General features: G+C 47.4%; 1 long non-coding RNA gene across 1 annotated transcript in view; it reads left to right on the top strand.

The window, feature by feature from the left end:
- LOC112550532 overlaps positions 1-15,480 on the top strand; it is a 33,807-nt gene extending 18,327 nt beyond the window's left edge. Inside the window, exons 3-4 of the long non-coding RNA XR_003094427.1 lie at positions 14,701-14,853; positions 15,347-15,480. This is a non-coding gene — a long non-coding RNA (uncharacterized LOC112550532). The remainder of the gene's footprint in view (positions 1-14,700; positions 14,854-15,346) is intronic.
- Positions 15,481-15,979: the final 499 nt, after the last annotated feature.

Raw genomic sequence — 15,979 nt, 5'->3', positions numbered from 1 at the left:
CTTTGCTTTATTTTACTTTTCTTTTTCCTTTTTCTGTAACCAAGAAATCCTTTCCCCACACTCCCACTGAAGGGTGAAGCAGCCTGTTGCTACGCATCCACCCCTGTGGTTTGGACAGCTGGGTTGCAGCTCAGCTACAAATGGGGGAGTTTCCTTGTTCTACGGCACAGGAGGAAGAAAGAGATAATTTTGTGTTTCTAATCTGCTCCTGCAGGAGCAGTGACTTTTGAATCTTTAACACCTGCCATTGGGGTTCTGGAGCCAGGGAAAAGTAGTACAAATGAGATTTACTCATGTCCTTACTGTACATAAGGGAAACATTTAAAAAAGAGAGATATGAAGGAAATGAGCAAGACCAATGAGTTTCAGAGACAACATAAATTCTTCGCTTCTAAATCTTTCTGCTTTCACCAGGGGGAGCGAGAGTTAACTTGACTTTGTGACTGAAGTAAAGGGCAGACCTGACCCCCCACCATGTTGCCCGTGCCCCCTCCACACATCACCTGTGTCCATACCCTACTTTCCCCACATACCCATCCTGTTCCCCACACACTGGAGGGCTGGGGGCATATGTCCATCATCATAACCCCCACTTCCCGCCCTGCAAAAATAAAAGTTGGTGTCTATGCTAGTCAGCATAATGCCCTCTGCCCCACAGCAGTGTATCTGGGCATCAGGGGGCAAGTGGAGCCAGTGGAATGATGTTCCTCTTCTCCCCTGCCACCTCCAGGAGTCTTCTCCATAGCAGGCGTAGCCTTGTGCCTAATAACATATCTGGGGTGGAGGGAATGAACAGGACTATATGGGTGCTTGTACACATGACAGGTTTAACCCCCAAGGTTTTATTTTATGTGCCCTAAATTGAAATGGTAGGTTTTTAATTGAAACATACTGTTTCAGTTTTTCTGTCACGGTACAGCAAGGGGCCTGATCCTTTATTATTTTGCTGGAGCTTGCCCACAGCTGGGGGGCGAGCTGCCAGCAGGCTGAGCAGCCCCTGAGCAGACCAGGGGTCCAAGCTGGTGGCCCCTTAGCTGCGTGGGACCCCAGTCCTTCCCTCTGTGGTGGCTGTGCCCCCCCGGGGCTGCCTGGGTGGGCTGCTAGTGGGCCAGATGCTGCCCCAGCTTGGGGGTAGCACTTGGCTTGATCCAGTGGTTCCCTGAGTCCACCCAGGGAGCAGTGCCTGGCAGGCTTCCAGCAGGCAGGCTTGGGGATGAGTTGGATCGGGTTGGGTGCCGTCTCTGAGCTGGGGCAGCCCCCAGCCCAGTAGTCACCTGCCTGGGCAGCCCTGGGGGGCACTGCCACTGTGGAGGGAAGAACTGGGGCACCCCGCAGCTAAGGGGCCACCAGCTTGGACCCCTGGCCGCAGGCACTCTGCCGAAAAAGAAAGAAAAGGATCGGGCCCCTCGCAGGAACTTGGCTAAAGGCAGAAGTGGCGAGGGGACCATTCCTTTTTTATTTTTTTTGTGGCACCTGCCCACCTCTCCCATGGCCAGGGGTAAAGCTTCTGGCAGGCTGAGCAGCCCCTGAGCTGCAGGGTGGGCCTGGTCCTTCTCTCCATGGTGGCAATGCCCCCTGGAGCTGTCCAGGTGGGCCACTACTGGGCAGGGAGCTGCCCCAGCTCAGAGGCAGCACCCAGCCAGATTTAACTATTCCCCGAGTCTGCCGGGGCTTCCAGTGCCCCATGCATTGTCCCCACCACCTTCCTGCCATCTGATACTGCCCAGGAATGGGCTGGCTTGTACCTGGGGCAGCACAGGGAAGTGGCAGGAGGGCAGCCTGGTATGCTGGCAGCTGGAGAAGGCAGTGGATATGGTGCATGGGGTGCTGGAAGCCCACCAAGCACAAACTTCCCCAAGCCTGCCCAGGCTTCCAGTGCCCCATGCACCATCCCCGCCACCTTCTGCAGCTGCCAGCACACCAAGCCACCTTTCTTCTGCTTCCCCACACTGCCCCAGGGGCAAGCTAGCCCATTCCTGGATGGTCCCAGGCAATGGGAAGGTGTCAGGGACAGTGCATGGGGCACTGGAAGTCCTAGCAGACTTGGGGAAGAGTTGGATCCAGCTGGGTGTTGCCTTCGAGATAGGGCAGCCCCTGGCCCACTACCAGCCCACCCAGGTGGCCTTGGGGGGCATTGCTGCTGTACAGGGAAGGACTGGGTCTCCCCTGCAGCTCAGGGACTGCTTGGTCCACTGGCAGCTTACCCCCTGCCCCCAGGAGAGGTGGGCAGGCTCCATCAAAAAAATAGCAAGAAAAACAATCAGGTCCCTCACCACTTCCACCTTCAGCCAGGTGCCTGATCAAGGCAGAAGCAGTGAGGGGCCTTATCCTTTTTTTCTGCAGAGCCTGCCCACCTCTCCCATGGCTGGGGGGTGAGCTGACACCTGCATGGTTGCATTTTGCAATGTTGCACTCAACTACATCCAGATGTAGTTTAGCGTGTGTAACAGACTGCCAATGTGGGCTCACCAGATTGGCTTGAGCTACGTACCCTGGGCTAGAAACAGTGCCAGTGAACTCTGAGTGACCCCAAGGATGGAGCAGGGGAGCCCTGCCCTGTGGAAAAGAAGAAGCCAATCGAAAGAAGGGGTTTTCAATCCCCTCATTTGAATGGAAAGGAGATGGCTGGGGTTGTGGGTCAACCACCCTCAGCCCTGGTTGGCCGGTTTGCAAGCCAGGGAGGGACTGCTGGAAGGGATAAAAGCAGCAGTCGAACTGGTGGCAGGGGGGCTGCTGACAGTGAGTCCGGGGAATGACACAGGAGGCCTAAGAAGAGCTGGGGTGAGCTGACCCAGCAGAGGGAGCAGAGAGACCCCTCTGAAGCGCCTTGAAGGCCCTGGGAGAAGAAGGCAGCGGCAGTCAGCTGTGCCTCCAGCCCTGCAGCAGAGAGGGAGCTGTGGCCAGGGCTTGGGGCAGAGAGCTGGTACCCCAAGGCCCCCTTGCAGTGTACTAGATGTGTCGGGCGTCCCGGAGGCTAGGGGTGGCAGTCGGCCCCCACTCCACTGTGGAGAAGAAGCAGTGGCCAGGAGTGCGGGCGGCATCCTTATCCAGAGCAGGGAGCTGGGCCAGTGAGTTGAGGAAACCCCTTACCTTCCCTCGGGAAGCAGGACAGCAGCAGGCAAGGCATTGGGATCCTGAGGAGCAGCAGAGCACCAGGAGGAAAGTCCACGGGAACTCGGGGCTCGGGCTGATGCTTGGAGAGGGATTAGTGAGCCACAAGGTGTGCGGGGCACCCAGCTTGGGATCCTGAGGAGCAGCAGAGCACCAGGAGGAAAGTCCACGGGAACTCGGGGCTCGGGCTGATGCTTGGAGAGGGATTAGTGAGCCACAAGGTGTGCGGGGCACCCAGCTAGTCATCTGGAGCAGGGGTTTAGAGCAGTGACCCCTGGGATCTGCCTGTGCTGCTGACCCTCTGCCACTGACTGCTCCAGAGGGGACTCAGTCCTGTCCCTTATTCTGCAGCTGATTGTCATTGGATGGAGTCCCTGAGCTCTGTGCTTGGGTCATGCCGATTGCTGCAGGAGCCTACTCTGTTGGTCGGTGCTTGCCTTTTCGTTGCCATGGATGGTCACCCTTCAGTCTCTTTTGGGGGGGTTGGGGTTTGATACAGTTTGATTGGTGTAGACCAGAAGAGCTTACACTGTTGCAGTCTGTCGCTTATTGGAAAGCCTGTTGGAGCTGCTGGAAATGAGCACCCTGCTTCCTTGCTGTAGCATCTTAGCAGTGGCTGAAAGCTGCCAGTTACCCTACCTGTGGTTCTTGAGTCAAGGGTTGACTAATGCATTCTGGTTTGTTTTGCCATTTAAGTTCACTTGTAAATAACCTTTCCTATTATTCTTGTTTTGTAAATAAAGTGTAAATAGTTAAATCAGTTAAGTGTTAGACCTTCTTGGGACCATGGACTGCTCTGTGGGGAGCAGGGGCCGGCTGGAAAGTAAATTGGTGCTGGCCAGAAGCCCTGCCCCACTCTCACCACACCATCCCTGATATTGGGCAGAGGTGGCAACTATTGAGCTGCCACCCGGGTTACACGGGCAACGATGCAAAGTCATTTAAAACTCCCCAAACTGGCTCACATGTAACATGTGACACCATTAAGCCACACAAATTACATTTCATCACATGTGCAAGCACCCCTAGTCTAACATACTCTGGTAAAAATTACTGATTCATGTCATCAGTGTTGTGAGGGTCCTTTGAACTGATTGAAGTGGTTGTGATGACACACAGAAAGAAAACCACGTTGGATTGTATTCTGTTTTAACAATTTTGTCACTGTAGGACTAAGTGTAGCAAACAGCAGTGAAAACTTGCCTCTAAGATGAGTGAATCTGACTACACATACAGAGTAGATCTCAGAAAGAAAGTGATGTGCTTGCGTAGTCTTTTTAAAAAAGTTAACCAGTCCTGTCATACTTTAAGTGAAATCAGATCTGGAAAAAGGAGGAGCAAGTAGGTCTACTTTAAGCCTAACCTAATTGATTGTAGGGCTGATTGTTTAAATATCATTTTAGAAGAAGAAAGAAAACTCACAAGTCTTAAGATGTTCATGTTTGTCCTCTGAAGTCAAGGGAAGTTATTGCATTGACTGGTATTAGATGGCCACTACTAGGTACTATATCCTTCACTGATTAGTTGGTTTGTCTTCCTGTATGGTTTTCACAGCCTCCAATCCAGTGGGACAAAGATCCTAAGAGAGATCTCTGGTTGCTACCAGAGTGCAAATACCCATAAAATAACCCTTGCCTTCTTGAGAGAGGCAGTATATTCTGTATGCTTAGGAAGCTGGAAATAGCTGTCCTTATGAATGACAGAGCAAAAATCGCAGTGATTACTTCTTGGCATGAGGTACTTGCCTAGTCTTACAAATGTTTGAGAATCTCTGTTCTGGTCTCTGACTCACAGCTCAAACATGCTGGATGAGGGGGCCTGGTTTGGTTCTTCAGTAAAGGGGGAAACAGTACCTCACAGTACTGCTTTTCTTTGTGGGGACTGGCATGGCCACCGAGGCATTGGAGGGGGAACAACTTTAAACCATGTTTGCACCATTTAAAATTTTGTTTTTTTATGATGCAGTAATGTTATAGTAGTATTGTACCCAGGACGATCCAGGAATTATGTGAGCCAAGGATTTTTTTGGGGTGATATCTTTTATTGACCCAGCTGTGTCTTTCAAAATTCTCCTGAACAGTTGTATTGCATATATGGAGTTGTGTGTGTTAGCTAAGGAGCTGCAGATGATGAGTCCATTTGGCTAAGTACAGACAATCAAAAAGTCCGAAGTTGAATTGATTCAATCTTTGCAGGTAAGTCTAAGCTGTGTAGACTGAGCCAATAAGCAAGTAAACAGACATTCACTTTTGATTCCAGAAATGCAGCCACATGCCTACAGTGGACCAGGCCAGTAGCCAAGAGGTGCTAAAGTATACCTCCTTGCTCTACTGGAGCAGACATCTGGGGCCAGGGCTAGCCAGCCCTCCCCCCCCCTCCCCCCCCATGAGGGGGGGATTTGCAGAGGGGGTGCAAAGTATCCTGGGATACTGAGAGACTGTGAGTTAACTTGACTCTGGAGGGGATCTGGGACAGAAGTTCAATAAACTGATTTAACCCAAATCAGTTAAGTCTGATACTACATCCACCCAGGTTTATCTTAAATTGGCTTCAGCCATTTTGAAAGTAGTTTATGTGCACTGAACTTCTGTTGTGTTATGATTTGAACTGGTTTCCAATCACTTATACTGGTTTATGTGTAATTTCTGTCCTTAGCCCTTGGAATGATGTTTCTTGGCTTAGGAAGATGATGTCCACTTTAGGTTGTGGATTTTTATAGTAAGCAGTGGATTTTCATATCTTCCATGTTATGGTAATATTAGTGATGTTGTATCCATGATGGTCCATGAATTATACATCAGTAGGAGCACATTTTTTCATAGTACTGTCATGACCCAAAAGGCACGATTGTGTGTGTGCTTCGGCACCAGAATTATCCCCGTCAAGTTGCAGAGCATTGCACGAGAGAGTTTCCTATAGCAAGAGGAAACCCCGGGATTGGCTTGTTAGCCGTATAAAAGGCTTGAGCGGTTTCTGCCCAAGCCGAAGAGGACTCCACATCCATCTCGTGGGGACTCTGGATACACGACAGGGTAATAGAAACCCTGTGTGAGATCCAGAGGAGCTTGGCGGCCTGATCCACTGCCCACCTCTTCCCGTCTTCGAATGCGACTTTTATAAGACGTATTTACGATTTCTATTTTGGTGGCTCGTTCACCCAGAGCATCCGGAGCTCTGCACCGTGGAGCCTAGCAACCTCCATGAGACTGTCTGTTGTCTGTCTGTAACTGCAACTCAATCAAGCTTTCCAGCCTACACCACTGCCATCTTGGTGTAAGTAAGCAATCTTTAAAACTACCGATACGCGTCTGTGCCTAATTCCAGCTCGACGGCCTTCCCTCTCCAACCCGGCGTGTCTGGGCTGCTGGCCACAGCCTGCGTGCAGCGCGGAAAAGGGCTCGGGTTGCTCCCGGCCCGCACAAGTACCATAGCTTCCTTTCAGACCTCACTATCCTCGTGCTCAAGGGCATGAATGACACGTGACCCCGGAGGCTGCGGGACAGCAGCGGCAGTTTTGGCGGCATGGTGTTGGCGAGTGGGGAGTTCTCGCACATGGCTGTAGCAGTGTTGGTGGTGGGAGCAGGGGTGGCGAGCGCTGACTGGCAGTTGAAGGCCACCCTCATACGCCATCAGCAGTGTCAGTGGCGGCCAGTGGTGATTGGGGACCGCCCACAGATGCTGGCAGTGGCGAAGCGGGGGGTGGCAACTGGCAACCACCTGCAGGTGCCGCTGACAGCATTGGTTGTGCTTCTGTCAGGGGGTGCACTGCCAATCTCGGGGTGCATGTGCATCTGCATGCACCCCTTACATGTCACCAATGATCAAGGGAAATCTACCAATCACCTTTTAAAGCCAATCTTGGGAACAAAAATTCATAAACTGGCTGGATGCTAGAAACCAAGGACTAAACATTGATATTGTTTTTTATGACATACTATAGCCTACCTGATTCCTGAAATTCTTCCTACATGCTACAGGTAGGTTTTGATTTCCTAGTAATCAAGCTTCTTTTCTTCTGCTATTTGTCTGCTATGCCTGGGAATTTCTCCCCACTCTTAACAATTGCTGTGCTTGCTTTCCTCTTTCCTGAAGAAGAATGTCTTGCATTTGAAAGCTTGTTTAACTTTATCCCAACTATACATTTGGTCCAATAAAAGATATCACCCCAGAAAATCCTTGCATCTATGATGTGTAGCGCATCTACAGATTTAGCTGATCTGGGTGGGATATACAGGAGATCTGACTCAGTGGCCTGGGAGGGCCCCCCTCAGTCCTGTTTTACTATAAAATACCAAGAGATTCATTAGTATGTTCCAGCTACCTTGTACCCCTGAAATAAAACTGCTGCAGGCCCACTTTAAGTGGCTTACTAGCTAAACTAGGCTGGTAGCTTGTGTGTGTCATTAGAGCAATGAAAAGCAGCTGCAGTGTCTGGCGATTCTGGCTTACTGAGTGGGAAGCCTTTTCTATATTAGAGGTTTTGGTGTTTGAACAACTTAAGGTAGACTAGAAGAGGGAAAGGCTTTATGGCTTGTCAGCTGCTCTGTGGTAATGCTTATCCTGCAGCAAGTGGACACTGAACTGCAGCAACGTAATCATTTTTCATACCTCTTTAACTGTGCCAATATAGTTAAAGCAGTACAACCATGTGGTGTGGATGTTATGCCACCGTAAACATACTCTATAGTAGTATAGCTTATTTCTCCAACAGGAAGGAATACAGTATCTCTGTATAGGAGAACAACTGAACGTTTAGAAAACAATTGGGTATCTTTCAATTTGGTAAAGTTTCAGGTACTGAAAAACGTTCAAAATGTCCAGTTTTTCCTTTTTGTTCAGTTATTCAAACTCTACTTTCAGGAAGTGCAAACAGAATGTTAAATGCTTCTTCGCTCAGGCTTTTCATTCCTTCTATCTGCCTTATGCGAACTTCATCTGACATGCCTATCCCTGTAGGGTTTCAGCACAAAGGGTTCATAAACCTAGTTCATTACTATTTAATCTGATCGTTCTTGATTCTTCTTTTACCTCTACAAGAAGTGCTGCTTTTGATTAAGGCTTGAAGATCTTATTTTTCATCAAACAACGATGCTTAAGAGGAAAGAAAAGACTCAAAACCAATTTTTGTCCTTCTTTGGGCCACAGTTACATAATGCACTCAGGCTAATATCTTTTTAAGACAATTGGACTGTATGGGGAGGACAAGTTCTGCTAGTGTAAATACATTTGCTTTGGCATGCCAGAAGCTATGCAGGGGTGGAATTGCACTGTGCATGAGTGGAATTTTAACTGTCACAGAATTGAAGTGGTCATTTTTTTGTAGAAAAGGTCCATCTTAGTGAAGCTGAATAGGAATTCTGTAAATAAAGACAGAATTGAACCTTTGCATCTTTGAATCTAGACCTGGGTGGGAAATGTTGGGGTTATTATATGTTTCATTTTTATTTTTGTTTTCATTTTTTGTCTGTGACCTGTTACCTGAAGAATATTACAGAAGGTAGACTAGTGGTTCTCAACCTCATTAAACTCAAGGCACCCCTCAAAAATTCCTGCCTTTAGCTTTCATTCAGTTTTCTCACTCTGGAAAATAAATAGACCAATTCTTCCACTGCAAATAACTCAGAAAGACCACAACAGGTCAGAATGGTTTTGACACTGTGCATTCCTGTTTGAAATCTCTGAGTTTATCTTGTGAATCATGTGTAGGTGTTTGTGTACTTAGTGCTAATATGATGTGGCACTCTATGTCACCCTTAAGTAGATCTTGAAGCACCTCGTGGTTGAGAATAGTCAAGGTAGACAAACCATCTGGAAAACTTCTCCTTCTGAGCTGTGTATGGATTTTGCTGGAGTTATTAAAGCAGAAGTACAGTATGTACTACCGTTGATCAGTGCTGGTTGAGAAGAGGGGGTGGGTACTCCCTGGGAATATTGAGTGAACAGGGCTCAATTCTTGCTTTACTACATACAGGCTTCTTGTATGACCTTGGGCAAGTCACTTTGACACACTTTTTAAAAATTCGCATTATAGCACTTCCTACCTTGGAAAGGTCTTATGGTAAATATGTTGAAATGGCATGCTACTCAGACATTAATAGGCGCTGCATAAGTATTTTAGCTATATAAAATTCCCCATAATTATTATTGGTTGCATGTATGGGGGAGAATGATTTTCAGTCTTGTTGAAGCCTGCCTGGAATAATGTTGCTGTTCTGGTTCTAACTTGGATATTTTTTTCTTCCCAAACACCCTGCACAGATGCAGGATATTATTCCTAAGCCATCTCAGATGGATAGCTGTGCATCTTCTTGAAAATCTCCAGTGAAAAAGATTCCACAGGTTTCCCGGGCAACTTTCATTTTTCCCCTTTTCCTATGATTCTTACACTCAGGAAGTTTTCCCTGGGGTGTTACCTAAATTTGCTTTGCTGTATTTTTAAACCCATAACCATGTATCCTGTCCTCTCTGGGCAGGAAAAACCAATGTTTCTCCATCTTTTTATAGCAGCCTTTCATGTAACTTAAAACGGCTTTCATGACCACCTTCCCTTTACTGTCCTTTTCTAGCAAAGTGTTATTTTTCATGTAACTTGGGGCTGGCTGTAAAAAGGTGAATTAAAAGAAAAGCCCTTCAGCTTCACATATATTTTGCAGTCAAGGAACACTGCAAGGAGTGGGTCTTAAAAAAAAATAAAGTTGCAGCCTTTTCTGCATGTGTGTGCGTGTGTCAACAGAAGGACTATAAACTATAAGATATTTGTTAGCTCATTACTAAGTCAGATTCTGACTAATGCCAAGTGTTGTCTCACTGCCCAGCAGCAAAAGTGCAAATAAGTGGACAGCTATGATTAAGTGCCAAATATTTAAACACATTATGACAATTCAGGCCACCCACACTCTTATGTAAATACAACTTCTGTAGAGTCATTTCAAATGGGACTGAAGAGCAGACAAGTCACTTTAATGGGATTCTAGGTCAAACAGTGCTGTGCGAAACAGTGGTCAAGCAGCCAAGTTGAAGAGTTGAGGCCAAATTCTGCCCTCTGTCACAGCCTGGGAGCCCACCCTGGGTTTGTGTGGGGATAGCTGAGGGCAGCAGTGACTTGATTTTGATCAGACTTCTGCTAGCTCAGTAAATACAACGCCACATGCATACTTTGGAATGGTTCTGGATTTGATTAGTTCCTTAGTCCTTGACCAAAGCCTTAATTGTTTATCCAGATGAATATTTGTACATTTTAAAGACAGACTTTTTACAGGCCTGTAAAATAAATGTATGAACAAAGATTACAGCTCATAAAAGGGGAGAGGAAAACCTCTTCCTTGTTCTCTACAAAAATAAATGCTCACCTTATGCAAAGATAACTTTTCAGCCTCAATATGCTGAACTCTCTAAATTCATAGATGCTGTTGAATGCAAGTCAGGGATGTGACTGGGGGGAGAAGGGCGTGTTTGCAGAGAAAGAATACTTAGGCTTATTCTTAAATGACAGATGTGAGGCTCAGTAGCCACTTGTGGCACTTATTCTTTCCCTTATGGGATGGGGAAGTGGGGAATCAACCAGTAGTGACAACATGAGAAGGAAGAAAAAGAACTATGAAAACTAATTCTGAACAGTCTTTCATCTGAGACCACAAATACTAGAATGTCTTAATCAGCTTTGTGTGATTATTTGCAAGTACTTTTACTAGACTTGAGGTGCTTTGTGTGCCTTGTCTGTGCCTTTCCGTACTGCAACGTTTGGCTGCAACCTCTGTATCGTGTTGTGTTTTGTCCTTCAATAATTGTGATATAATATCCTCAGAAGTAACTATTTTAAAGTAAGATTGTCTGGGAGACGATCATTTCCTACCCCAAAGAGCTAGCAATCCAAATGGACAGGATAGACAGAGGAGAAGAGTGAAAGGATGCAGCATTAGAGGAAGCTTGACAAGTGGTGGATGGAAGTTCTACACATACTTCCAGGATTTGTGTATGTGTGTGCATGCATGTGTGTGCGCGCCTGGAGAGGGTGTTGTGCGGGCCGGGAGTGACCCGAGCCCTTTTTCGCGCTGCACGCGGGCTGTGGCCAGCAGCCCGGGCACGCCGGGTCGGAGAGGGGAGGCCGTCGAGCTGGAATTAGGCACAAACGCGTATCGGTAGTTTAAAAGATTGTTTACTTACACCGAGATGGCAGTGGTGTAGGCTGGAAAGCTTGCTTGGGTTGCGGTTACAGATAGAAAAGAAAACAAAACTTGAACCTGCAGGGCACGAGGGTACGTCGCAAAGGGTTCTGGTGACAGGAAGATATAAAATATGAGGGTACGTCGCAAAGGGTTTCGGCGACGGGAAAATAAACCTGGAGGACTCGAACCCGGGTAGAAGAGCTCTGAGATCGGTCAAGGATTCACACGAAGTTTGCTAGGCTCCGTGGGTCCTTCTGCTCCACACGAAGTTTGCTAGGCTCTGTGGGTCCAGTTCTTTTGCGCGCGGGAAGGGATATGTCTGGACTGCGCTCGGCGATGGGGAGAGGCTAGAGGTTGATCAGACCTCTGTTGCCTGCTTTAAATGCACTGGGTCCGTAAGGATCCGCAGCGCTTAGAGATCTTCACACAGCGTGAAGTCTCCTCCTCCCGGTGTTCGTGGAGTCCTCCAACTTGGGCGGAAACCACTCAAGCCTTTTATACGGCTAGCAAGCCAATCACTAGCCGCTACATGTGAATAATTTAGAACTGGCCAATAATGGGATTTGAATTAGCATACAAATGGTGGGAACTCTTTGCAACGAGCATTTCTGTGCTGCAACAAAGAAATGCACCCTGCAAAGAAAGCTTCAAATTGGCGGGAAATTCTCCCTTGCACCGGGGTTCTCTTTTGCAGCAGAAAACTCCACCGTGCAAAGAAGCTGTAATTTAGCGGGAACAATTTAGCAGTGCCGAAGCACACAAAACAAAAATCACACCCTTTGGGTTGTGACAGGTGTGTCATGTAATTCCTGTGTTTATTTGGTAAAGCGTGGAGTCTTAAACCTGTCTTTAATTCCAAGTAAACTCCACTGAGTAAAAGTGGAGTAACTCTATTGAAGCCTGAAAACAGAATGTCTATGTTCTGTGGTTCTCTGAAATCTAGAGACGGAATAACCCTATGGTTATGATGTGATGGAGCATATCTGGCCAGTTTGCCTATCCAGGTGGAGCATACCTATCTTCATACACATAGGTATAGGGTTACTTGCGTGTAAAGGGGACCTTTTACCCCAGAAAAGATTCTTAGCTGCCTGTTTGGGAAGGGAAGATGCCCTTCTGGCTTCATTGTGTTGTGGTGTAAAGAGCAGGAAGTGGTAGGTTTTGGAGCTTTCTGGGAAGAAAGCAATGACCTATCTACTATACTTCTTGTGGTAAACCGAAAAACACAGGGAGTTGGTTTCTCCTACCACTAGACAAAGAACTTTGTTAGAATAAGGAAACTAGTATTATCAGTCTTTCTAGCCTGCCTCTTCACTGGATGGCTTTTGTTTCCAACCAGTCCCAGCTTTTCTTTGCTTGGCTTCCTGATGCGCATTTAAACACGACTCTTACTCACTCATTTTCACCCACCCACACATGCTCTGTCCCTGACTAAAGGGAAGTTGCCCTACAGTTGGCAATAGGCTGTTCCCTGGGCTCTGGTAATGAAAGCCTCAGAACTGACTCTGTTGGCCAGAGCAGAGCAGTTTTAGACAGTCAGGATACCGTATTTTTGGCTTTTATTTTATAATTTGTTTAGCATGTTTGTTTGTAGTGCTGCTAATACTCTGGACCCATCTCAAAGTCACCTGGTGACTATTCCTTTCATTTCCACTTCAGGATTATTTCCTGCTTTATATTTAGGCTAGAAATCAACGGGAGTCCCTCTCCATTGACTTGTGTGTGTTTTGGATAAGGTCCTTCCACATGTGTGCAATTTTTCTCCAGCCCCATATACATTTGCCAAATGCTAAAGTTTCCAGGACTTCCCCGGGAGATGATTCCAGCACAAACATTTCCCTGTCTGGAAGCTTTGCTGCTGCTTTTGCCAAAATGTTCTTTCAAAATGTCACCCTAATACTTTATTGCTTAACATTTACTTTTTATGTTACATCTTCACACACACTTGCTAATTCCTTTTCTCTCCTTGATGTCACTGCCCATCAATGATTTTCAGGCTCTTGACTATCCTGTTACTATGTCAGGCATTTTATAATTATTTTAATTTCTCTTTGTAAATCTACCCCTTCAACAATGTGTTGGTTTTCACTGCCTCCTATTGCAACTGTGCAAGTTTTGAATGGTTGCACTCAGATGCATAAGGCTGCTTTTTTTTCCCCCAAGGTGATTTTCTGTTTAGTGGTGTCCTGACCACATTTTGCCAAATGGAGGGGATATCTTGAGTGGAATCTGGTACTGTTCATTACCTTCCTAGCTAGTAGAACTGAATGCATCCTTGCAGATGATTCCACTTTGTCGAACAGGACTCAGATTCAAAACAAGCTTGATAAACTGGAAAAATGGTCTGTAAAGCATAGGGTGAAATTCAGTAAGGACAAGTGTAACTTCTTGTAAACACAAAAACGAAGCTTACAAGAAGTGGAAGCTTCAACAGATAACTAGGGAGGAGTATAAGAATATTGCTTGGGCATGCAGGGATGAAATCAGGAGGGCCAAAGTGCAATTGAATTTGGAGTTGCAGCTAGCAAGGGAAGTGAAGGGTAACAAGAAGGGTTTTGCAAGTATGTTAGCAACAAGAGGAAGGTCAGGGAAAGTGCGGGTCCCTTACTGAATGGGGGAGGCAACCCAGTGACAGATGATGCAGAAAAGACTAAATGTCTTTTATACCTCAGGCAAGGACGGCTCCCAGATGACTGCACTGGGCAGCACAGTTTTGGGAGAAGGTGAGCAGCCCTCAGTGGTGAAAGATGAGGTTTGGGACTATTTACAAAAGCTGGACATATACACGGCTATGGGGCCGAATGCAATGCATCTGAGGGTGCTAAGGGAGTTGGCTGATATGATTGCAGACCTGCTGGCCATTCTCTTTGAAAACTCATGGTGTGGGGAGGTCCTAGGCACGTGGAAAAGGGCAAATATAGTGCCCATCTTTAAGAAAGGAAAGGAGAAAGATCCAGGGAAGTACAGACCGGTTAGCCTCACCTCAGTCCCTGGAAAAATTATAAAGCAAGTCCTCAAGGAATCCATTTCTGAGCACTTGGAGTAAAAGAAAGTGATTAGGAACAGTCAGCATGGATTCACCAAGGGCAAGTCATGTTTGATCAACTTGGTTGCCTTCTGTGATGAGATGATTGGCTCTGTGGATGCAGGTGTAGCAGGGCAAGAGGATTGGAGAAGGAGAATGCCTTGCCTCGTGCTCCCCTTCCTTACCAATGAAAAGCTCTGGTGGCTCTTGGCGAGGCAGCCGAAATGCTAAATGCAGCGCTGTGAGAAATGTGGCCTGGATGCTGCAGGCTGGAAGTCCCTGCTGGGAAGCAACAGCTGCCAGGGAGAGAGGCCCTGGCTGGGAGTGCCTCAGTCGACATGCTGAGACCCAGGGAGCCGAGGGCCCTGGATAAAGAGTCTCATCCCTGTCTCTCTCCAGGTGGGGCCCTACTCCCACAGGAGGCATGAGCCACAGCTGGGAGGCAAGTCCTGATGCTGACTGGTTAGACATGCCCTGAGGCACAGTCAAAAAAACACCAAAAGTGACGGGAGGAGCCCTTGGATGATGGATGAAGACACACGTTGGAAGAGGGTGAGAAGCAGCCAGACTGCCCATGTTTCTTTACTGTCATTATAGATGGCCTGTCGGGGATTCCAGGCATGAGTTCTGGGAGGTATTGTTAAGACGCTTCAAGGCTGGTGTGACGGTCGAACGATGATCAATGCGGCGACTGGAGTCTGGGGCCAGTGGGACTATAGAACCATACGAAGGCCTGTGGTGGGAGTGTAGGGGTGGAGGAGCTCCCAATCTGGACCACATAAGGGTCCTGCCAAATGGCAGTCAGGAACACAGTGACTGATAACAGATGGCCCTGACTCAGTGAGCATCATCTCCCGCTGAGGCAGAATTCTATAACTTCTTCCATCAAGTCATGGTGTGCGAGCACCTCAGCTGGGAATGGTCCTCCCCAGAGCGGGCAACAGGACTGACAAACAGGCCAGAAGGCAGGCATTGTCAGAGCAGAGAATGCAGTGGACCTGATATACCTTGACTTTAGCAAGGCTTTTGATATTGTCTCCCACAGCATTCTTGCAAGCAAGCTAAGGAAGTATAGTTTGGATGGAAGGACTGTAAGGTAAGTAGAAAGCTGGATGTATTGTTGGGCTCAGTGGGTAGTGATCAATGGCTTTGTCACAACCCAAAGTTGTGATTTCTTTTGTTTGTGTGTGCTTCGGCATCGCTAAATTGTGTTCCCACTAATTTGCAGCTCTTTTGCACGGTGGAACGTTCTGTTGCAATTAAGAACCCGCGTGCAGGAGCTTTTCCCGCCAGTTTTGTAGCCTTCTTTGCATCACGGCACAGAATTGCTCCCTCCAAAGAGTCCCCGCCATTCGTATTCTAATTTGTGCCCCACCATTGGCCCGTTCTAAATTATGCACACGTGGCGACTAGCTATTGGCTTGCTAGCCGTACAAAAGGCTTGGGTGGTTTCTGCCCAAATCGGAGAGAGAGAAAGCACGTGGAGTTCGGAAAAGGAGCGTAAAGATCTCTAAGCGCTGCTGGTCCATACGAACCCAGCTTTTTCCTTAAGAAGGCAACAGAGGTTTAATCTGTCGAACCCACGGAGCTTCAACAACTCTGGGGGACCTATTTACCGAACCCCCAGAGCCTTAACAACTCCGGGGCATATAACCTCTAGCCTCTCCCCGTCGCCGAT

This window comes from Alligator sinensis, unplaced genomic scaffold (assembly GCF_000455745.1).
Source record: "Alligator sinensis unplaced genomic scaffold, ASM45574v1 scaffold220_1, whole genome shotgun sequence".
Classification (NCBI taxonomy): Eukaryota; Metazoa; Chordata; order Crocodylia; family Alligatoridae; genus Alligator; species Alligator sinensis.
The sequence above is the reverse complement of the archived record's forward strand: the minus strand, read 5'-3'. Positions and strand labels throughout refer to the sequence as shown.